A 6,427-nucleotide genomic window follows, 5' to 3' on the forward strand; every position below is an offset into this window, starting at 1 on the left:
ACCCTGTGAAGCCTTCAAGGGCGACTGACTCCCCTTAACCTCCTCGCAGTCGCCGACGCCGCCACCGATTGCTCGGAGCGACGCCGGCGGTGCGAGGTGCAGGCTCGTCAGACCCCCCAGCGTAGGGCCGCTCGCGTGCCTTTATTTCTTTCTCTTTCTTTCTTTCTTTCCCTTATTATCTTAAAGACCGCGCGGGCCCACGGGTTTCATGTAGCCGACCCTCAGCCAGGCGTGGTCCGGGATTGGAAATCCAAGGACCGCAATGTGCGTTCGAAACGTCGATGTTCATGTGTCCTGCAGTTCACATGTCGACGCGCAATTAGCTGCGTTCTTCATCGACCCACGAGCCGAGTGATCCACCGCTCAGGGTTGTTTTTCTCTAGATTCGAGCAGAGCTTCGGGTAGGATGCTACTGCTAGTCCCGTAGGACAGGTAGTTGTTATTTTTCGAGGGGGAGCTGCCCCCAGAACAGCGGCACGGTCAGACCGCGCTCCCCTCTCGTTCAAGCGCCGCCGAAACGGCCTTGCGTGGGCAGATAAAGTGGCTTTAAGCCCAGTGCTCGCGGTCGCGCGGGTTGTCCTTGGATCCCTGAGGATCCTCGGAGCCCGCGTGCCGCCGGCACCCACTCACCATCTTTCGCTCCTACTTCCCACCTCGAGGCGGGACGGTCTTGCCGTCCCCCTCCGGGGGATTACTTCGCCGACCTGGACACCTCAGGCCGACGACGTTATCTCCGAGATCCGGCCGCTGCCAGGAAGAGCCGGTCCAATCACAGGCGAGATTACGCCTTCCGCAGAGCCCCGTTCATCTGGTTCATTCTTAATGCCTTCCTTTTATTAATTTTTGATGCGTCTTCCCCTCATTCGGGGGGAGACGGTGCGACTTTCGCCGACCGGTCCCCCCTCAGGTTGACGTCATCTATTTTTCAGTCATCAGTAGTGGTCACATATTATGATGCGTCTTCCCCCTCATGCGGGGGGAGTCGGTGCGACTTTCGCCGACCGGTCCCCCCTCAGGTTGACGTCATCTATTTTTCAGTCATCAGTAGAGGTTGTATTATCATGAATGACCAGACACGGGTACTTCCACGAGAAGGCGGTCCACTCGCAAGCGAGATTACGCACTCCCCCAGAGCCAGCAACCGTACTCGGTTTCTTAATGCCTTCCTTCTCTGTTCGGTCACTCTCGGTGCCGTTAATGATCCTTCCGCAGGTTCACCTACGGAAACCTTGTTACGACTTTTACTTCCTCTAAATGATCAAGTTCGGGCATCTTCCCGGTGGAATCGAAGGGCCGAAACCCCGCGCCCACCGGTCCGAAGACCTCACTAAATCATTCAATCGGTAGTAGCGACGGGCGGTGTGTACAAAGGGCAGGGACGTAATCAACGCGAGCTTATGACTCGCGCTTACTGGGAATTCCTCGTTCATGGGGAACAATTGCAAGCCCCAATCCCTAGCACGAAGGAGGTTCAGCGGGTTACCCGGACCTTTCGGCCAGGGAGGACACGCTGATTCCTTCAGTGTAGCGCGCGTGCGGCCCAGAACATCTAAGGGCATCACAGACCTGTTATTGCTCAATCTCGTGCGGCTAGAAGCCGCCTGTCCCTCTAAGAAGATTAGGAGTCGCCGGTAGCACAGAGGATACCGGATGCGACTATTTAGCAGGCTAGAGTCTCGTTCGTTATCGGAATTAACCAGACAAATCGCTCCACCAACTAAGAACGGCCATGCACCACCACCCACCGAATCAAGAAAGAGCTCTCAATCTGTCAATCCTCCCGGTGTCTGGGCCTGGTGAGGTTTCCCGTGTTGAGTCAAATTAAGCCGCAGGCTCCACTCCTGGTGGTGCCCTTCCGTCAATTCCTTTAAGTTTCAGCTTTGCAACCATACTTCCCCCGGAACCCAAAAGCTTTGGTTTCCCGGAAGCCGCCCGCCGAGTCATCGGAGGAACTTCGGCGGATTGCTGGCTGGCATCGTTTATGGTTAGAACTAGGGCGGTATCTGATCGCCTTCGAACCTCTAACTTTCGTTCTTGATCAGAGAAAACATTCTTGGCAAATGCTTTCGCTTCTGTCCGTCTTGCGACGATCCAAGAATTTCACCTCTAACGTCGCAATACGAATGCCCCCGTCTGTCCCTTTTGATCATTACCTCGGGGCTTCCGAAAACCAACAAAATAGAACCGAGGTCCTATTCCATTATTCCATGCACTCGGTATTCAGGCGGCTGCTGCCTGCTTTAAGCACTCTAATTTGTTCAAAGTAAAAGTGCCGGCCCATCGTGACACTCGGTCAAGAGCACCGCGACGGGATTGTGTAGGCCCTCCCCGAGACGACCCGAGGCGTGGGAGCGTCGCCGCCCCCATCGCCCGCGGGCGCCGGCTCGGGCCACCGGCAGGACGTCCGCACGTGCGTGCCAGTTAGACACCGACGGGCGGTGAACCGGCAGCGTGGGACACAAGTCCGACTACGAGCTTTTTAACCGCAACAGCTTTAATATACGCTATTGGAGCTGGAATTACCGCGGCTGCTGGCACCAGACTTGCCCTCCAATGGATACTCGTTAAAGTCTTTAGAGTGTACTCATTCCGATTACGGGGCCTCGGATGAGTCCCGTATCGTTATTTTTCGTCACTACCTCCCCGTGCCGGGAGTGGGTAATTTGCGCGCCTGCTGCCTTCCTTGGATGTGGTAGCCGTTTCTCAGGCTCCCTCTCCGGAATCGAACCCTGATTCCCCGTTACCCGTTACAACCATGGTAGGCGCAGAGCCTACCATCGACAGTTGATAAGGCAGACATTTGAAAGATGCGTCGCCGGTTCGTAGACCGTGCGATCCGCCTCCATTTATTCAGAGTCACCAAGGCAAACGGCCGCGTGAGCGACCGATTGGTTTTGATCTAATAAAAGCGTCCCGACCGTCTCCGGTCGGGACTCGGTTGCATGTATTAGCTCTAGAATTACCACAGTTATCCAAGTAACTGTCCACCATCTAAGGAACCATAACTGATTTAATGAGCCATTCGCGGTTTCACCTTAATTTGGCTTGCACTGAGACATGCATGGCTTAATCTTTGAGACAAGCATATGACTACTGGCAGGATCAACCAGGGAACCGAAGACTCACTTGGAGCTCGTTCCTCCCCCTCCACGCGGTCCCGGATGGGTCCGGCGAGGGGGTCCAGTTCATACTTCAACGCTCGCACTCCGTGCGCCCCTGCGAGCAGGGGCCACTTCGTGCCGTTAGGGGGACGCCACGTGAGCGCCCCCAGAACCGTGGTGCCATTAGGGCACCCTTCCCTCTCTTCACTCGACATGCATAAGCGCCGAAGCGCCGTTTGGCATCGCGAGTCTAGCACGCGCCCGGACTACGAGTGAGTCGGTTGCAGTGTGTCCACGATACGCCGCCTATAGACCGTGTCCGGGGGACAGAGGGCCGCGGCATCGCGGTGGCGAAGGGTTTGCCGGGAAGGGGAACGAAGCCGGCCTTTTTCGTAAAATCGTTCCCCTGTTGTTTGCCGGGAAGGTGGACGAACCCGGTCTCTCTCGTAAAATCGTCCACCTGCTGCTTGCCGGGAAGGGGAACAAAGCCGGTCTTTTTCGTAAAATCGTTCCCCTGTTGCTTGCCGGGAAGGTGGACGAACCCGGTCTTTATCGTCAAATCGTCCACCTGCTGGTTGCCGGGAAGGGGAACGAAGCCGGCCTTTTTCGTAAAATCGTTCCCCTGTTGCTTGCCGGGAAGGAGGACGAACCCGGTCTTTATCGTCAAATCGTCCTCCTGTTGCTTGCCGGAAAGGGGAACGAAGCCGGCCTTTTTCGTAAAATCGTTCCCCTGTTGCTTGCCGGGAAGGTGGACGAACCCGGTCTCTCTCGTAAAATCGTCCACCTGCTGCTTGCCGGGAAGGGGAACGAAGCCGGTCTTTTTCGTAAAATCGTTCCCCTGTTGCTTGCCGGGAAGGTGGACGAACCCGGTCTCTCTCGTAAAATCGTCCACCTGCTGCTTGCCGGGAAGGGGAACGAAGCCGGTCTTTTTCGTAAAATCGTTCCCCTGTTGCTTGCCGGGAAGGTGGACGAACCCGGTCTTTATCGTCAAATCGTCCACCTGCTGCTTGCCGGGAAGGGGAACGAAGCCGGCCTTTTTCGTAAAATCGTTCCCCTGTTGCTTGCCGGGAAGGAGGACGAACCCGGTCTTTAACGTCAAATCGTCCTCCTGTTGCTTGCCGGAAAGGGGAACGAAGCCGGCCTTCTTCGTAAAATCGTTCCCCTGTTGCTTGCCGGGAAGGTGGACGAACCCGGTCTTTCTCGTAAAATCGTCCACCTGCTGCTTGCCGGGAAGGGGAACGAAGCCGGCCTTTTTCGTAAAATCGTTCCCCTGCCGGGCGGAGGACGGACCCGGGCTTTTCTTCCGTCAGTTGTGTCCTCCTGATGTATCCAGACACCACCCAAGGCTCAGGAATCGTCTTATGCGGAAAAAGGGCCAATTTATCAGCGACGCATCCGTTAGTTCAACTAGAGGAAGTGTGAAATTTTCCTACAAAATAAGGTGCCAGCGCGGCGTTTTCAGGGGAGACTCGTAACGTCTGAGCCTCAGAGAGCGCGACCCGGCCGAATGCGAGCGGCAGGTCCCCTAAAATCGGCCTACCTAACACGCACGGATGGGACTTTGAAATCTGAAGACGTGGAGGGCACGAACGGGAATATATATGCGGCAGAAGCCAGAGACACCGCCGGCAGCCTCACCGTGACCGCACGAGAAGTCGTCACTTGCGCCAATCTTGCACTCGAGTGCCGAGTCACCTACGAGCAGACCCCTGCTTCTGCCTGTCCATTGAGGGCAGCCGAGCACGCGATTCCCCAGGAGACGGACTTCTGTACACTTGTGCCCCTCTTGCCCTAAACGGGGTTCGAGCAGCGCGGGGAGAGGAATTCAGTCCCCGGCGGATGCGCGCTCGTTCTAAGTGCAGCTTCCGAGAGGCCGCCCGTGAAGGCCATCACTTGTGCCACTCTTGCACTCGGAATCGAGTGCCGACTCGAACCGGAGCCTCCGCCGGCCACTGCGTGGGTTGACGGGCGCCGACCCCGATGAAGACGGCGATCGGTGCACATGTGCCCCCCATGCCCTAAACGGGGTTCGAGCAGCGCGGGGAGAGGAATTCAGTCCCCGGCGGATGCGCGCTCGTTCTAAGTGCAGCTTCCCAGAGGCCGCCCGTTAAGGCCTTCACATGTGCCACTCTTGCACTCGTAGATGAGTGCCGACTCGAGCCCGAGTCTCCGCCGGACACCGCGCGTGATGACGTGCGCCAACCCCGATGGACACGGCGGTCGGTGCACTTGTGCTCCACTTGCCCTAAACGGTTGCAAGTAGAGCGGGCCGAGGCCAGCAGTCCCCCGGCGGATGCGCGCTGGTTCTAAGTGCAGCTTCCCAGAGGCCGCCCGTGAAGGCCGTCACGTGTGCCGCTCTTGCACTCGGAATCGAGTGCCGACTCGAACCGGAGCCTCCGCCGGCCACTGCGTGGGTTGACGGGCGCCGTCCCCGATGAAGACGGCGATCGGTGCACATGTGCCCCTCTTGCCCTAAACGGGGTTCGAGCAGCGCGGGGAGAGGTCTTCAGTCTCCCGCGGATGCACGCTGGTACTAAGGGCCGGCTCACAGAAGCCACCTGTAAAGGCCGTCACATGTGCCACTCTTGCACTCGTAGTCGAGGGCCGACTCGAGCCCGAGCCTCCGCCGGACACCGCGCGTGTTGACGTGCGCCAACCCCGATGGACACGGCGGTCGGTGCATTTGTGCCCCACTTGCACTAAACGGTTGCAAGTACACCGGGCCGAGGAAAGCATTCCCCCGCGGTTGTCCGCTGGTACTAAGTGCAGCTTCCCAGAGGCCGCCCGTGAAGGCCGTCACGTGTGCCACTCTTGCACTCGGAATCGAGTGCCGACTCGAACCGGAGCCTCCGCCGGCCACTGCGCGGGTTGACGGGCGCCGACCCCGTTGAAGACGGCGATCGGTGCACATGTGCCACTCTTGCCCTAAACGGGGATCGAGCGGCGCGGGACGAGGCCTGCAGTCCCCCGCGTTGCCCGGTGGTACTGAGGGCAATCTCCCAGAGGCCGCCCGTGAAGGCCGTTACTTGTGTCACTCTTGCACTCAGTGCCCTGTGCCGACTCGAACCCGAGACTCGGCCGGTCTTCGCAGGCAACAGCGCGGGTTGACCACAAATTACACGGCGGTCGATACACTTGTGCCCCTCTTGCCCTAAACGGTCGCAAGTAGCGCGGGCCGAGGCCTGCAGTCCCTCGCTGTTGTCCGCTGGTACTAGGGGCAGCTTCCCAGAGGCCGCCCGTGAAGACCATCACTTGTGCCACTCTTGCACTCAGGCTCGAGTGCCGACTCGAACCCGAGACTCGACCAGTCTTCGCCGGCCACTGAG

At 58.4% G+C, this 6,427-nt stretch overlaps 2 non-coding genes across 2 annotated transcripts; both read right to left on the bottom strand.

The window, feature by feature from the left end:
• Positions 1 to 215: 215 nt before the first annotated feature.
• LOC147870440 (5.8S ribosomal RNA) lies at positions 216 to 371 on the bottom strand. The gene has a single exon (XR_015533421.1). It is a non-coding gene; the product is annotated as a 5.8S ribosomal RNA (ribosomal RNA).
• Positions 372 to 1,195: 824 nt separating this feature from the next.
• On the bottom strand, positions 1,196 to 3,113 carry LOC147870441 (small subunit ribosomal RNA). Its single transcript, XR_015533418.1, has one exon. It is a non-coding gene; the product is annotated as a small subunit ribosomal RNA (ribosomal RNA).
• Between the last annotated feature and the right edge of the window lie 3,314 nt (positions 3,114 to 6,427).

Source organism: Zootermopsis nevadensis, unplaced genomic scaffold, assembly GCF_977971745.1.
Source record: "Zootermopsis nevadensis isolate Lab colony 2312 unplaced genomic scaffold, Znev_1.0 Znev_ptg000252l, whole genome shotgun sequence".
Lineage (NCBI taxonomy): Eukaryota > Metazoa > Arthropoda > Insecta > Blattodea > Termopsidae > Zootermopsis > Zootermopsis nevadensis.